Source organism: Empidonax traillii, unplaced genomic scaffold (genome assembly GCF_003031625.1).
Source record: "Empidonax traillii isolate 1590-97213 ecotype Southwest subspecies unplaced genomic scaffold, ASM303162v1 scaffold252:size1141739, whole genome shotgun sequence".
NCBI classification, from domain to species: Eukaryota; Metazoa; Chordata; class Aves; order Passeriformes; family Tyrannidae; genus Empidonax; species Empidonax traillii.
In genome coordinates, this window is record NW_020955445.1 from 501,801 (window position 1) to 519,631 (window position 17,831).

General features: G+C 38.4%; 1 protein-coding gene across 1 annotated transcript in view; it reads left to right on the forward strand.

Annotated features, from left to right (window-relative positions):
* Positions 1 to 17,831, forward strand: part of TRHDE (thyrotropin releasing hormone degrading enzyme) — a 201,032-nt gene that overhangs the window by 12,873 nt on the left and 170,328 nt on the right. The window lies entirely within an intron of this gene.

Genomic DNA, 17,831 nt, shown 5'->3' on the forward strand with positions numbered 1-17,831 from the left:
AGCATATTGGTTACAGCAGAATGATTTAGCTATCAAAAGTAGAATTAGTCCTCAGTTAAAATAAAGGTTTCTTCCTCTGCAACCTGAATTTAGTCCAGCTGCAGAGTTGTGCTCTACTTCTGAAGCCCTGCAAAGTAACTTTTGTTAGCCCATTGCTTACCACTGGGAGGCCACACATGTATCTGATAGACAGGTAACAACTAACACAGGAAACACCAGGCGTATTCTGAAGCCTGGTCTGATGCAGACTTGTAATGTTTATTCTTTATATGTCCTCAAATTTCATAGTGATATGGTGATGCCCATTAATTTTTGGTCTTTATAACAAATGTCCCAGTCTTGCCTTCCCCGGAATAGTTTTCATCAAACAGTTAAAAAAAAAAAGCGCATGTTACAAAGAATGTGTTGGGAAGTATGTGATTACGTTGAGCTAGAAAAGCACACACACATATGAATGTGGGTAGGTGTGTTTGTGCTTTCTTTTGCTTGTATGAAATTTTCTCTGTAGTACCAACAAAGGCTGGTTCTACAAGTATCTTTTACTCAGTTCAGTGCTTACTATTTTGAATTATTTTACTTATGTGGGAAATTGTAATGCAATACAATAATAATCCAAAGAAATCATAGCCTTTTCAGATTGACCCCATCAGTATTTGTTTACCCATTCTGCTTCAGGTTTTTATATTGAAAATGACTTCTAGTTTATTAATTTTTAAATACTATAGCTACAAAATGTACTACAAACAAACAAACCCCTATGTGATCAGCATCCATGTTAAACTGAATATGCCAGGGAATCTGTTAAAAACATAAATTGCAAACTTGCAATCCATTGTTATTGATTTCTGGTTGAATTTGCAAGTCGAATATGCTAGGAAAACACTGAATGTGCATTGTACTTACCACTTTAAAAAAATTATCTCGTCAGCACTTGTAGTACATGCTGTATTTAAATGTGATATTTGTTTTATTAACGTAAGTGCCCAGCTGCAGTCTGCAAATAATGCTATTGAATCGAAAGACTTGAGTTTGGGAACATTATATTGTTTTGGTTTTGGGTAGAAAGATCACCTGTAAGTGTCTGGGGGCAGTGGTGTACTTTGTATGTAGTAGCAGTAAGACTGTCAAAAAGCAAAATCAGTTTCTTAATTTGTGGCTATTTTGTAGGTTTATAGCTTGCCTGCAGTAACAGTGAGGAGAAACAGAGAGGCAGCACATGTGATTCTTGGCCTGATGGTTGTCAGAACAGCATCCTAATTGTAATTCTGTACAGTCAGGAGCAGTTCAGCCTGTAGCTGCTTCATCTAGGGTCTCTGCTGGCTAAAGAAAAGAAAGCAAAGTTTGAGACTCTTAGTACTTTCCACTCCTTCCCAGCTATTTGCCCAGAGTAGAGTAGTGTGAAGTCTCTGCAGTTCCTCCCATCTTCAACATTTCAAGAAGGCGAAGGAGTGAGATGTAAAGGAGAGACTATCTTTGCTTTTCCTTTCATGTGCTAATGAGCATATGCTTAGTAGTACGTACTGTGACAATACAACTCATAGTAAAGACTGAAGACCCGAGCTGTGCTCTGCATTTTGTACTGTGTTATTTCATGTGTCCTTATGCCTCTTCTATTCTGCTGTCATATTTGACTTCATTAACTTATTTGTTATGGTCTCTGTCCTTGGCATCAACATGAATTCTGCTTTCTAATGTCCAAGGAAGTAGCAAGAGTCTTTTAACATGTTTCCATAAGAGTCATGCTCTTGCTATAAAAGCAAAATGAGTGCCATGGAATCTGTAGAAGGTATCTCACTCCAGAACAACGTAAAGGTTAACACATTCCTGCACCAGCCTAAACATCTGTCAGTCAAATCAGTGTTATCCTGTATACCTACTGTAGTAACTGCACTCTGTGCAGTGAAAATGGATTACTGAGGCAGGTGACTTAGATGACATCTAGTTGAGTGACAGATAACAGTATTCTTGATGGAGGAGAGTGATGTGTACCTTTATTTATTTATAGACCTGTGTCTCCACCAGGGTTTAGCGAAGTTTTAATCATATTCTTCATACAAGAACAAGAAACTTAACCTGTTTGTTCACAGTTTTTATAACCAGTGGTAGAAAAGTAATCACTAATTTCAGAGATTCATACCTGTTGCAAGCCCAACTCCTTCGTTGTTGACAGTCAGGTGTCTGTAATGTTCACTTTTTAGACTTGCCTTTATTTGTTGTTTTAGTGTTGGAAAACCTGCACAAATGCCATCTTATTTTTGCCTTTGTCATAGTACTTTTTGATGCCTGGAGATTTATGGTGTTTACCTGTTTTTATGAGTAGAGGACCTAGTCAATTTGGTTTTCTACTAAGGTGTCTATAGGGTTTACAAAGCTCTTTTGTTCTTCTGTTGAGGTTCTTCCACACTTCAGGTACCTCTTCTGAAGATTTTTTTAATCAGAATGGAACAAGAGGCTGGAAATCTTGTGATTCTTGGGGTGTCCTGCATAGGGCCAGGAATTGGACTCTTTGATTCTGATGCGTCCCTTTCAACCCAGCATGTTCTGTGATTCTATAAATGTGCTTTCCAGGGTCTAACCTGACTTCACACATCTTTCCCTGCTACTCTGCAAGGGTGTTGTTTGCACAGGGCAGTAGCCAGGCAAGCAGTCCTTTCATTCTTGAGTTTATTCCATCTCGTAACAGTTGGTGTGACTGTCCAACTGCTCAAGCTCAGCATGTGGCCCCATCCCCTGGCACCCCTCTCATGCAATGAGGAGGGGGAAGGTGGCAGAGAACCAGCTTTGTTGGCCTGGTTCCACTGAATGGTACCCCTAGGAGATCCTCTGCTGCTCCTGCCTGGGAGCTTTCTGGCTGCTGCATGCTGTTGAGACATAGCAAGAGCAGTCAGAAATGAGAACTGAGCCTGTTATCTTTGTATTTGGAACAGCATACTTTGAAAGCAGATTATGTTTCTCTTTGAAGGGTAAATGACCTAAAGTATATTAAAAGAAGTTATCCCATAGTGGATTATCATGAAAAATATTTAGCCATGCATTTTTTTTTCACAGCATGCAGTGGTGCTGTGGGGCAATGTGGGATAGAATGAGAAGACTAATATTTTATTTACTTGAAATTACTGGGGGGGAAGGAATGGGATAAGAAGCAAAAGGTGGTTATTAGCATTTACCTCTGGGAGTATCCACACTTTCTTCCCTCCTGGGAGTGGTGATAGTTTGGTATTCACAGCAGCTTGGAACCTCAATTAAGAGTTTGTAGCCTCAGGACAGCAAGTGGTACCTTAGTTAATAAAGATAAAAGAAGAAGAGAATAAAAGGTGGAAGAAATAGAAAGTGGAAAAAGAAAAAGAGAAGTGACTTCCTATGGAAGAATTTCAAAGAAAGAAGTATACCTACTGAATTATTTGCATACCCTGTGTTTCTTGTAGTTTTCCAATACCCTGGCTAAATAAGTCGCACTCCATGGTTGAACAACAGTACATCATACTGTGTTTTGTTTTACTGAAAAGTGTTCCTACATGTTTAAAATTTGATAATGTTGTTGTAAGTTTGTTGTTGCCCTTTAAAACTATGGGAAAAAAGGGAAACTGATTTATACCTGGTGGAAAAGTTTGATAGTTTTTTGTCTGATAGATAGATGTCTGTTTTTTAGATAGAAGCCCAAATGGGAATGCCAATGAATCATAACATGTACTGCTTCATTTAAAGTCATATGTATGAATGCATATGCATTCATAAAATAAATACTCGGAATATATGTATTATATAAATATATATATTTATACGTATAAATAACTATTTATAAATAATATATTTTTTACCACTGCTGCATCAGAGAAGATGTGTTTTTGTTTTTTTTTCCCCCCAGACTGAAGGAATAATTTTCTGCATGTTACTGAAATTCTGCTGACTGACTTTGGAGGATGGGAAGGGATTGAAGCCCAAATTTGGTTTTCTTCTCATCATTAACATTTGTTTTTGATTCCTTAGCAATCCATATGTTATAAGTGTTAACTATGCAGTTCTAGGGTAAGAGAACAAAGTGGTCACAGGGAGTATCTGATTTATTTCAGTCCACAGTACTTTTGCTATATCACCTGTCTGTGATAAGCACTAGCAAAGGTAGTGGTAGCACTCTGCACTTCTTTGGAAGCCTACTATTATCATGTGCTCTCGTTGTATTTGATCTTTATTGTGAGCTGCTGTTTTATCTGTGAAATATGGAGTGGTGGTTTTTACTTGTTTTCTATTTAACTTTCTTTGGAACTGTTTAATGTTTATTCTTGAGCCAAAGCTGTTACGTTTGAACTGGAAATTTGGACAGTTAATATGAGCAGTTCTAAGACTGTATTAAGGTTTCTATTAAAAAATATTACATCTGTTGTTAAAGTTAATGGGCTCCAAGAGAGTAGAAAGATGAATTCCTCTGGAATATGATATCTTGATATAGAAAAAGGAAGTTTGAAACTTTTTTCCTTGTATCTCTGTATTGCTTGGCTTGTGGTGATCCACAAAGGACCTGTCAATTCAGAGTTGCTGTGTGAAGTGTCATAAGGTTTGTCTACCAAGTGAACTTAAATGAACTTACGACCACAGGAAACATGTGAGGCATACAGAGGAGATAGGGTGGTAGTAGCTTAGAGTGAAGAACCTAGTGCAAACCTTTTCAAAACAGTGATGTGTAAAGCATGAAGGGGCTTGAGAAGGTGAAACGGGATGAAGAAAACTTGGGATTCCTTGCTATGAAACAACTTTAAAATGCTTAACTAGCCTGGTATCTGAGAGTTGCTTGAGCAGCAGAAAAAGTTCAGCGAAAGCATAATTTAGGTATGGAAATGAAGATATGTGATTTGCATGGTTACAATAGGGCATATTATAACATTTGTCTTTACTACAAAATACTTTGATGAATCACATATGACTAAGAATGATTATACTACCATGAAGTACTGTGAGGATAAAAAGGATCCATGAATCATAGTGCAGCTGGTAGTGCAGAGTTGCATGGTTTCACAGTTCTGTTATTCAGGGGTTGATGGCTAAGAAGAAATATTCTGAGTACTGTTTTTTATGTACATTTTTGCTTTAGCAGCATTTGAAGTGTTTGAATATATGTAATTATACAGACTGTTCCCTGACTGAACTCACCAGTACAATGACACCTTGCAGTACCTACATGAGTAAGTTCAGAAATGAACAAACTGATTTCCCTTGCAGAATCTGTTCTGAAAGATACTTCCTCTCAACTGCAGACGGGATTTACTGATGCTGGGATGCTTTCATTAAACTGAACTGTTGTAGTAATTACAATTAACATTTACAAGTTGAAGTGGTTTTCCATATTTATTGAACTCTGTCACCTGAACTTGGAAAAGCTCCCCTCTACCTAAAAACCTTTAACCAGATTTTCATGTCCTTTCCTCTTTGGTATCTGCTTTGCAGCATCTATACACTTCAGACTCACTGTCTTTTAGGTCCAAAGACTTGTGTGTTTTTTATTCAGCAGATCAAGTTCAAATAGGGCTACTGTACCATAGATTGCATTTTAGCATTGTGGGTAAAGCAGTGTAGCTGAAAACTACTACTGAACAGACTTGCATCATCCTTCCTCCTCCCTTGCCTGTGCACTTTTATTGTATTGTTTCTGTCAAATCTGGTGATCTATGGCTGGACAGTTAGCCTGTTCACTGCAATAATCCAAATGGAAACTAACAAAAAAATCTAATAACCTTTTGACTGAACCACCTCATGCAGTGTGTGGATAGTCCATGGATCTAACTTGGGAGGAGGAGGGAATGCATGACTGTCCTTTTTAATCATATGCCATCATAACTGTGGAGTAACAACAATATAAAACTCTCTGTGAGTTTTTTGCCACTCTTGATGACTTGTGGAGGTGTCACTCTTTCACATCCAAGCTGCTGTCGTTATTACTCAGGTGAAGAAGTTAATGCCAATGCTTGCTATGTGTGAATTACAAATGAGATCCTTCAGAGGAGTGAGATGATGTTACTGTTTCTCTATCTGAACCTCACCTTCCTGATTATTAAGAATTCATTATCACTTATTTGCTGGAGTCTGCCTGTGTTGGTCACTGGAGTTGGAGGAAATAGTGTTATCCATGAGGAAGAGGCACTGTTCAAGGGACCCACAGCCAGAGCTGGCCTTTGAATCATGTTAGTTTACTGACATATTTTGTTTCTCAGTATTTAGAAAAAAACACAACATACCTAATGTAAGAACAGCCACAGAGGAAAATATTTTACTGTATCCTGTAGGGAGAGCAGTTTAGAGATGACAATCAGTGGAGTATTACTCCTAGACTCTAGTTGTCAGTGACCCTGCCGTGGAGTTATACATGGACCACTAGTTTAGTATCTACCAAAGGACCTGCTCTCTGTGAATGTACATTATCCGTGCTGGAAGCTGTTGCATGTTGTGCTCTCTGACAATTGGTGGCAACAAGATCTGTATTTTACTTATGTGTCTTGTTTACTTAAATGCATTTATTCCACATTTTCATTGGCTTCTCTCTTCTTTTTCTGTGATGATCAGTGACTGGTGATTCTTCATTTGCTTTTGTGTACCAGTCCTGATTCTATAGATGGTTTAGCTGTCCTTTTTCAGAACTCAGAAGTACTTAATCTCTCCTTGTATGGGATTCACTTCCCATCTCTTCTTATTCTTATCACCTTTCTCTATGCCTTTTAAGTTCTCCAGTGCCTGTTTGAAACGCTGAGCAAAAGAGAGGGGTGGTGCCACAACTGCCTAGAGTGCTCAAAGTTTATATGCTTGAGTTTGTTCTGTGGCATAATAATGTTTTGGGTTTTATTCTTTCCTTAATCAGTTGTAACTTTATGTTTGCCTGTTGAATATCTGCTGAGCACTGAGCTGACGTTTTCAGAGAGCTTTCCACAGTGACTCCAAGAGTTCTTCCCAGAGCTAAAGCTAATTTAGGCTATTACTGTGTCTGCATAGTTAAGGTTATTTTTTTCCTATTTACGTTTCTTTGCACTTACTGTAGTTGAATTTCTTCTGCTGTTTTACCAACCAGCTACTTGGTGACATGAGGTTCACCAGCAGCATTTTGTACATATGACTATTCTAAATAATTCTGTGTGGACTGCACAGTTTTCTGCTTATTTGTCCTTGTCGGTTTTGGACACGTTCCTTACCGCTTGTCTCTGCTGGTGTGGCAGAAGTGTTCATGTCTAACAAGAAAACGGCAGTTGCATGTTCTGTTTTGTGGCAGGGAAGTTTGATGGAACTCTGCCAAAAAGTTCTGCTGAAAAAGGTTCTGATAGTGTGATCATATATGTGCCTAAACAGGTGAACAGAGATTATGAAGACTATTACTAGAAGTCATGGGTGTAATTATGGTTCAGGTTACTGCTTTGTGAGAAATCTAGTAACATTAGCAATTGCAACTGCTGTGGTGAGATTGACCATCATCTTTAACTCTTCTGAGTGCATTTTAGTCAGTGTAGCTGTTTTGGAATATTATGAATCCCTCTTTAGGTTCTGTTTATGCTGTTGAACAGACTGCCATTGCCTTACAGTGGAGGTACAGATATCCTCTGGTATACAGACATGCACAACGTAGAGACCTGTAGAACCTGAAATGCAACTAAAGTGTTTGCTTTGTGAAGCATCACTCTAACCATAATCTGTAATGTTTTGACTGTAATTCTGTTACGTTTGTTTTTTGAATAAATCTTTGGAAATTTAATATGACTTTATTTCAAGAGGAATGTATTGTCCCTCATGACATTAACTACTTCAGTTTTGTTTTGGTGAGAAACAGGGTTAAGGCAACCTTGATTCAATACTAACAAACTAAGAATGGCAAGTTCAGCTGGTGAATTGATAAAAAAGTCAGTTGTATGCACATCCCTGGTGAGATACTAACACAGTTAAAGGCTAAGCACCATAACACTGGGAAGATTTGTTTCTTCTTTATATTTCTGTTTTTCCTTATATTTATGGAATACTAGTAATCTACAAATATAACAAGGTGAAAACAAAAAAAAAAGTAAAAATTATGGATTTGATATGTGAAAAACTGCTTTTCCATTGTTTGCTCTATTTTTTATTCAAACATCCAAGGCTGCAGTGACAGGAAGATAATTTCTCAACGGGAAGCATATTAGAACTATGAATGAAACATCATATCATTGTTTGAAAGCTTGTCTACTCTAGAATAGGACAGCTAGTGCTGTATTTAACTGATCTTTATATAGCTGGACAATGCCAAATATACAGCTTCTTTGGGAACTCCAAAATGAAAAAAAAGTTGGACCTTCCATACCTGAACTTTTAATTTGAAAGAGACTGTCTGTGGTTTTGTACCATTTTTTGCTCATCAGCATTCAGCTACACTGCAGGACAGAGTAAAAATACAGAAGCATAAGAAAAAGATAAAAGGATACTGTGAGCAGAAAAGATAAATGACTTTGCTGTCAGTGCAGTATAATGAAAATCAAATCAGTGCTTGGCAATGCACAATTGCCCAGTATGGTTAACCCCAGACGGTGTTTTAAGTAAAACACATTTTTTAAAAATTTTATTCTTTTATTTATATAGAGATAAATTACTTTGTTATTAGTTGATTGGAGGGGAAGTAGATGTCCTGGGTCTGTAAATCATGAGTGTGATTTACATGTTTAGTGCCTCTTCAGTCATTGGCTTTGCCAGTAATGGGATTTTGTTGTTGCCAAGGTAAGGTAACTCCTGTTGTTGCCAAGGGAAAGTAACCCGTTAGGTTGTTTGGGCTGAGTATCAAAAGGATTCTGCACAGAGGATATGTTCACCTTAGTGTGAAGCAATTTTTTGTTTGATAATGCACACAAAAGATACTTAGGAGTTAATGAGCTGCTGGGCTCAGTGTTAGTGAGCCACCATTGCTCACGGTCTTTGCTGGCCTGTCAGGCATTGGCTGGGGAGGATTGTCCTGTGTGGCTCCTTTCAGTCGATGCTGTGTTGCTGAGCTGCCGTCTTCCACCAACTCTGGCAATACTGTTTTGGTGATGACTGGAGGTGGTGATTCCCAGTGGGGCCTGCTAATCACTCTCTGTGGTTTTATACCTTTGTGTTGGTGTTTTCTTCCTGAATTCCTGAGCTAGTGATGATGTTTTGATAATCTTAAGCTCTGTCATTTTCATGGTTTTATCTACCTCCAGACTCTCTTGCAGCTCTTTTTCAGCAGTGGCATGCAGACCACTGAACATCAGGGTGGTGAAAAAAAGTTACCACTGACAGTTATAGACTATAGTGGTGGTATCTACATGATCAGGTTACATGGTAATTGAAACTAGTAGTAGTGAAAAAAAATAATTTTGGCAAACTTATAATTTTCATTTTATCAAAAGAGATATTAAAAGTACCTTTTCTATTTTCAAACAATATTAATGTTTCAGGAATTTTCTGAAACAGAATTCATTTTAGAATATGCCTATACTGGAATCAAAACACAAAAAGGAATCCACAACAACTTTGAAAGACTTTTGCAAACTTGCGTTTTGTTCCCAATTGGATCTGTCAATGTATTTTTAATGAAATCTTGAACATCTGCGAACTGTTTGCAAGCTGGAATTTTCTTTTTGAATAGCTGACTGTGAGATCACAGACTCTGTAATCATGGATGCTGTGTCTCCACAGTACCTATTTGCAATATAGTAATATAATAATAATATAATAATCATAATAATAGCAATAATGAAATCCCTGTTCTCCCAGTTAAAATTCAACATTCTGGGTAGCATTTCATACTAGTATAGTGCCCTATTGGTTGTTTATCTTGATTCAAATGACTGCAAATGACCTGCAAACACCTTGTAGAGCTAAAAATACACTTGTTTTCTGGGTTGTTCCTCTCCAGCTTCTTCATTTCAGTAAATGAATCTTGGAATCCACAAGTGTACAGGAAACTTCTGAACCAGAGCTCTTTTTTCTTTTCAGATTAGGTTACAATATAAAAACCTATTGGGAGCTCTGGTTTTGTGTCCACAGAATGAACTCTGTTTGCTGCTAACTCTTATCACAGGAGTTAAATGAGACAGAAATGTTCACAGAGTGTTATAATTTCATCCATTCCAGTACTTTCTAAATATTTGTGTTGGTATTGATTGTTGTAGGTTTTAAGTCCATGAATATGTTCATGACATAGTTAAATGTACAGGTAGAAAAGCTGCTTGGTATATAAACTAGGAGGGATGGGTAACATACTCACTGAGGTCAGATGTAGAGATACCACTAATTTAAATGGAGACTGTGTAGCTGTGATCATGCTGTGGAACATGGAACTAAATGCATTGCAGATCAACTCTTCAAACGTTACAGCATTCAGTGTAGACAAACCTCTAAACTTACATTTGCTTTCTTGTCTTAGTTTTCTTCTCAAGCTGCAGAGCCAAGATGGTGTGAAGTGATATCACATCTTTTCCTTACTGTGCTTACTGACTTCCTTATGTGAGCAGCCTTGTAACTCGATCTGTTTCCATAATTCCTGAGCCCTCAGTGACCTAAGATTTGGAGTTTGTTCCAAAATATCTACACTTTCCTGAGTGTGACAAAGATGCTTCAGTTTTTATGAGCTCAAAGGCCACCATCTATTAAACTGTTTTTTTAACATTCATAGAGCTATCAGAATGTGTATTGCTCAAGAGCCTGAAAAGCTCTTAGCCATCTCAGCAGAAATGACAGTAAAAATATTCAGATATGAGTAATTTCTCAGGATTGTGAGTGTGCTTTGAAGAGTGTGCAAGTGCCTTAGAGCAACTTGGGTCAGAGAAGGTCATTGGAGCAGCCTTTGCTGCTGCTTCAGGATCTGTGTTTTTGTGTCCAGATACAGAAAATAATGGAGAAGAATGTGGAGAACAATAGCTGTTCAGCTGACTTACAGCTATTACACAGGTTGTATTTGACCCCATTCCTTTGTTAGTGTAAAATGAACAAAGCACATCTGTTCTTTTTAGGAAGAGATGAGTGATTCTCAGTGGAGCACAGTGCAAGTACAGCATAAGGATCCTTTAATGGGATCTGGAATGGAGAGCGGGATAGCAATGTCAGCAGAGTATCGTGTCCCAGGTCATTTGCCGTGTTGTAAGTCAAGGTTTATTAGATCAGGCACAGCTCTGCCTCTGCCATACACGTGTCTCTGAGCAATGCTGGATTGTAAGGCGCAGCGATGCTGGTGTGCCTGCTAGCTCTTCTATGCTGTGCTCTGCTACCAAGGGGAGCTCTCCTCACAAGCATGATCCAGGCTGCTGATGAAGTTGCTCACATCTCCATGTGTCTTCTTCAAAAGTTTACCGTTTTCTGAGCTCACCACCTTCAGGCCTGCAATGATCTTGTGGTTTGTTTGGGTTTCTCTTTTGCGAGTAACGAGGCTCTTTCATTTTGATACAATGGCCCTTTCATTAGGAATAAACCCAGAGTTGAAATTCTCTAGTGATTAACATAATCTCTGCCTAATGAACTTTCGTGTGTTTTTTTTTTTTTTTTTTTCATGAGCAAACTGGGCAATGGTCAAATGCAGCTGTAAAAGTCAGAAAATCTGTTTGGATTTGTAAGTGCAATGCACGGAGATGCTTGAGAACAGCATATGGCTGGGTAGTGTTTGGGAGTCCCTGAAGTACAGCAGCTGAAGGCTGTCTGTCTCTTAGCCCTAATCCCTTGGGGTGCTGTCAATGAGATTGATTGGTCCTTGAACGATGGAACATTTTAAGCTTTGGCCTTCCATTTAAGGTGGAGTCAGTCAGCACTGTGAGCATGCAATCCACCAGCAATGCTTCTCCCTGGGATTTCTTTCTTCTTTCCTCCATCTTTTTTTTCCACCCTTTGCTCTGCCTAATAGAAAATGGCATCTTTGCAGATACTCATGGGAAAAGTGTAGTAGATATTTTAGAGGCAGTAGCCTCTATTTGAGAGCTTTAGGTGAATCTGACAGCAGAATATTAGTCAGTGATATTTAAACAAGTCTTTTTCTTAGAAACTTCTGGTAGTGTTTTCCTTCACAGTCTGATCTGAAGACTCTCTGCTTTTAATTATTTTTATTTTCTTAGCCTAGCTCCTTCCTTCCCCTTCTGTGTTTCCGGATCCTCTTGGCATTAGTGACAGTTTGCCTCTTAGGAAATGAAGTTTTCAAGCTCAGGGATGCTGGTCCTCACTGATACTTTGTTGCACATAATTAAGGGTGCACAAACTGCACGACAGAATCTTTTTTTCCGTTGTCCTGCCAACAACACTCAAGCACCAGAAACTTTGGGAAAAAGAATATTTGAGGTCCTGTTGTGATATGCTAAACCTAGAGAAACCTTCATTACAAGGTTCTGGTTTATCCTTTACAGTGTTTTTATCCTGTGGAAGCTTCCAAAAGATTTTGCATTTTCTTGTGTCAGTACTTGCTGAAGTGCACAAATGCTCTTGCTGCCTGTGCACTGTTGATATTATCACAGTAATTGTTCTTAATCCTTGTTAATATGAAGATCCTCCAGTTGTAGACACAGTTTATGCTGTGGGTAGAGAAATGATGAGAGCAAGTAAAGGCTTGCATTTTAAAGGTTTACCTTGCTGTGCAGTCAGGGTATGTCTCATGAGAGGGAATGCTATCTTAGACTCTAAGAAGTGTTAAAAAGAGAGAGACTAATGAAGCTGTTATATTGATGTGAGTGTCAGCTGGAAGCTAAGCGGGGGAATAGCTTTCTTCATCAGCTAGGGAAAGGGAAGGAAAGACTATTCAAACAACAGTGATCTGCTCCTCTGTCAGCAAAGGACCATACCTGTGCAGTCTGTTTTATTATGCTAGGAACTGAAGTAATGATTGTGGTAAAAGTGCTTCTGTCTTCCTATCTCCATAATGAACATGCTATTTAGGACTTAAACCTTTTGTGGGAGTTCTGTTTTGCCTGTGCTATGACCGCTGTGCTTGATACCCATGTTTCAGAAAATTTTCTCTTCTTTCCATCTTTCCATAATCCATTGGACCCTGTTGTTGCTTTGTCTTAGGGAGCTTCTTGGGGAAGGATTTCCTTGACTTTTTTTGTAAGCAAGGGCTTTAACCCTGTTTCTTCTTGGAAATGATCCTGTCCTAAGTATGCTCTTTTAATCTAATACTAACCAGCTCATTGATATGAATGAAGAAATCAGCTCTTACGAAATTGTTTTGCTTTAGGAAACTTGTGTGATATTCATCCAGACCTAGTTTAACCTCATCTGGTTAGCTGACTGGCTGGCTGTTAAGATGTAAACCAGATGGTGTGTTTGAACTGTGACTGATGAGAAAGCATTGTTAGCAAATCGACCTTTTCCATAGGCAGGCAGAGGATATCACTGGTTAACTTGCATGTTCCTAATAGGAACTATGTCCTGAGCAGTGGAAGTTTTAAGATGAGGAAAGTAATTTGAATGACAAAATGTGGAAAGATATTTTTTCATAGTCATAAACATCTGAGCATTTCATATATTGGAGGAGATTTGATTAATAAGCCTGCAGTTAAAAATGTCATAGTATTTTATTTAATTGAAACAATATACATATTAATGTGTGTTCTGTAGATTAAACCCAGCATGCTTCAGAGTCTTCTTATCCCATTTGTATATGTCAGAGTACTTGAATTTTGCAGCTTCTTCTGTCTTAAGGTGCAAAAACCTCTGTTTGCCAGTTCAGATTTTTTGTGTATGTATAATCTGCCACTTCCCATCTATGTCTCTGCTGGCTGGTGCTTAGGTAGTTAATCACTTTGATTCCTTGTTGTGGCCTTGATCTTTCTCAGATGGGAGTCCTGAAATAGGATTAGTATTATAATTGATTCAGCCCTTCTATTTTGCTTTCTCTATTTATAATTGTAATTTGCCTTTGAATTTTTTTTTTTCTCTTCTAGTTCTCGTGTTTTACACTGAGACTGGTGTTCTCTGAAGGGGACTGGAATCCTTCCAGTTGAAGACATTAATGATAGATGGCAGCCTCTTTTCTAATATATCTTCTTTGTCTTCTTTGGCTGAAGTGCTTATTCTGTCCATGGTTTTGTCAGAAGCTAGCTAAGCAAAAGTGTTTGAATATTATTAGCACATTTAGCTTTTTTTTTTTAGCTTTTTTTTTTTTTTTTTTTTTTTTTTTTTTTTTTTTTTTTTTTTTTTTTTTTTTTTTTTTTTTTTTTTTTTTTTTTTTTTTTTTTTTTTTTTTTTTTTTTTTTTTTTTTTTTTTAACTTTTATTTTTCTATTGTTCTATCAGTTTGGAGTTTTTTTAAAAACATTTGAAATATTAGTTGAGAGTCAGAACCAGAGCTTTAAATGCAGCTTTTTATAGATTTTAGTGTGTCCATACAAAAAACTTGATTTCTTGTTTCCCTGTTTCATGGTTTATGGTTTTTGTTTTCACTGGCCTAATTGTTTGTCTCTTTGCTCTGGCAAGTTTTTAGCCTGAAGGAGCTCTCACTGTTAATATGGTTGCTGCTCTTATTGGTGTAACCTGTTTTTGGTTGTGATATGAATTTTATGCCAGTCAGAGCACAAAATTTCCCATGGGCATATTTTTCTCCCTCCCAAGGGCTAAGTACAGTTTTTCACAAAGTACTATGGGCTCAGTGCACAGTGCAGACTTGTCTACAAAGTGTTCAGTTTCCTCAATGCCAACAAGTTTTAAAGGGTACTTTAAAACTCAGAACCTTACAGCACTAATCTGTTTACCTTGTGAACATTTTGCTATTAAGTTTACGTGTAGCTCACAAGATGCTTTTCTGTGTTTCTCTTGCTGATCGCTGCTGTTGTAAGCTGTGCTTTGAGTAAACGTGTTTGAGCTCACAGGTGAGCTGTGCTTCTGCGTTGCTTTTCTTGGTTCTCTTTATTTACCACAGATTTATTTATTTATTTTTAATACCGTAAACGTGATGAGTGTGATGAAATGTATACCTACCAGACTATAGTTTCCACTATGGTTGTGCTGGATTTATGTGAAACGTGGAAGTACTGACATGCCCTTGAAGTCATCTTTGGATTGTCATGTACAGTCTCTCTCTATCTCCCCTCAGCTTTGTTATGCTCTAGACAAGTACATCACTTTACTTATTAGCTATTTTGTAGGGGACCACTTTGTTGACGTCTCTTAAAATAATTACTTTTAAGTGAATAATAAAGAACCCCTTTGCCTTTAAGCAAAGCTAAATAATCTCAGCGTGGTTGCTACTTTACAAAAGGTGTTATGGGAGTGGGATGGTTACTCTTACATAAATCAATGTGGGGAACCTCAGTTTACAGAATGTCTTCTAAGTTAAGCAATTTCAGGGGTACAAGTCTGCAGTGTGGAATAAAGTTTAGGTTTGCTTTTTGAAAAACATGTGACTGAGGAACCTGGAAACAGGATTTTTCTATTTTTTTTTTTTTTTTTAAATTTGTAACAGAAAAGGTGCTGTTTTCCAGAAAATGTGTTTTAGGAATAGTAATTTGATGATTTATTATGAAAAGATGATTTATCAGTTTGGCACAGTGAGGATATTTGAGTTCTATTTCTGACTCTTTTTCGGATTTCCTTCCTGATATTAAGCCCATCTTTCTGCATCTTTCATTTATAAAATGAATATGATAACAGTTCATTTTCCTCATGTTTTACCTTTTACTCTTTAGACAGGAAGATTGAGAATAACAAACATTTCTTGCTCCTATTTGTGTAGTCAACTAAGCACAGGGGAACTTTGTTGTCATATTGACAGTCTCTAGATGCTACCAAAATATAAATCAGCAGTTACAATGTTTTCGTATTATCATTTCAAATGGAATCACTTGAAGGCAACATCTGTGCACTTTGACAGAGCATTCTCTAGCTAGGTAAAATCAGGGCTGCTGTAGGGGTGCTGAACATTGTAGGTCACTTGTTAGCACTTTCTTTAAACTTGTGTACTTCTGTAACTTTTTTAAAGTCCAAAAATTGGTCAAATATCATTCATGAATGATGTATGATGTGAATGCTTTGCCTATAAAATAGCCAATAAATAGTACTTGGAATAAGAGAACTCAATCCAATCCCAATTCAACTAAAGGAAATCAAAATTGATGTTGACCCTTGGAATACATCTGCTGCAGATTTTTTTTCTGGAGGAAAAAGCCATTCCTACATCATCTTATTACTGGGCTTGTGATACAGAGTTTATATATGTGTAATAGGTAAATACTGTAAATCTTTGTCCTTTGTTTCTTAAAACTCTGCTGATTTTTCAGCTTCTACAGAAAACTGGCAGGAGCTTTAACCGCTGGGAATCTCAACAGTTTAGGCACTATATTACCCACAATAGCACTTTAGAAGAACTTGAACCTTCCTCCTGGGCTGAAGTTTTGTAATAACTGAGATTTGTCAGTAACCAGCCTGTCATGGTCCTCTCTTCTCTCCACATATGTCTTTTCATACTGTCTCTAGAACTGAACTGATGGATGTCCAGGTGAGGAGGCTGGGTTACCTGGACACTACCCATCTGGTTGGCATAGTTAGCTGACTCATCTGGCTGTGAGGTTGCTGTGAGAGGAGATGAACTCTGGTGCTGGTGTAATAGGAGAGTCGAGGCTGAATGACTGAGTATGTGGTGGTGAGATTGTGGCAGTCTGAGCTGGCTGAAATGGCTATGAAATGGTGTCTGTAATTACATTTGCTCTACATTAGTTGTTAACATGTCCACTTTCTGTCCCTGAGCCATTTCAACAAGATGATACAGATTCTAAGTGCTCTAAATTAATCTTAATGGCACTGTGGTCAGTGACATAGTCAGTATTTTATTGTATGCCAGCTGAGCACTGGTTGGATTTATATGTGAGTGCAGCTCATTAACTTTCCAAAGTATTTTATGATCTTAAGTTAGAAATTGCAGCATGACTGCATGACAGTTTATCCTCCTCGTAGAATATATTGTTGCACCTTTGGCTGGAGCAGTCACATTTATTTTGGTTCAGATGAGAAATTGATGAGGCAACTAGATGCTTGTCCCATGTGGTCATGTTTATTTAGAAAGGGGGTGCACAAAACTCTTCCCCTATTCTCACAACTCTGAAAATACCTGACAAATCTTTTTGCTTTATATCTCCCATTTGTCCACTGTCACCTGGAACCCCCTAAGTTTCTCTCACTTCTTTCTCCTTGAGGGTCATGCTACAAGGTTTTATCCAGGAAGATCTGGACATCCGGTAGGAAACAGTTAACAACCTGCTGAGCCACTTGGATCCTCACAAGTCTATGGGACCAGATAAGATCCATCCTAGGGTGATGAAGGAACTGGCGGAAGAGCTTGCCAAGCCACTCCATCATTTACCAACGGTCCTGGATCACGTGGGAGGTCCCAGATGATTGGAAATTGGTGAATGTTAATGTCCATCCACAAAAAGGGCTGCAAGGAGGACCCAGGAAACCTCCAGGCCTGTCAGCCTGACCTCAGTGCCTGGCAAGGTTATGGAGCAGATCATCCTAAGTGCAATCACATAGCACCTACAGGATGGATAGGGGATCAGAGCCAGCCAGCACGGGTTTAGGAAGGGCAGGTCCTGTTTGACCAACCTGATCTCCTTTTGTGATCAGGTGACCCACCTGGTGGATGAGGGAAAGGCTGTGGATGTGTCTATCTGGACTTCAGCAAAGCCTTTGACACTGTCTCCCATAATATACTCCTGGAAAAGCTGGCAGCCCATGGCTTGGACAGGGGCACTCTGTGCTGGGTCAGGAAGTGGCTCGAGGGCCGGGCCCAGAGAGTGCTGGTGAATGGGGCTGCATCCAGCTGGCAGCCGGTCACCAGTGGCGTCCCCCAGGGATCAGTTTCGGGCCCAGTTCTGCTTACTATCTTTATGGATGATCTGGATAAGG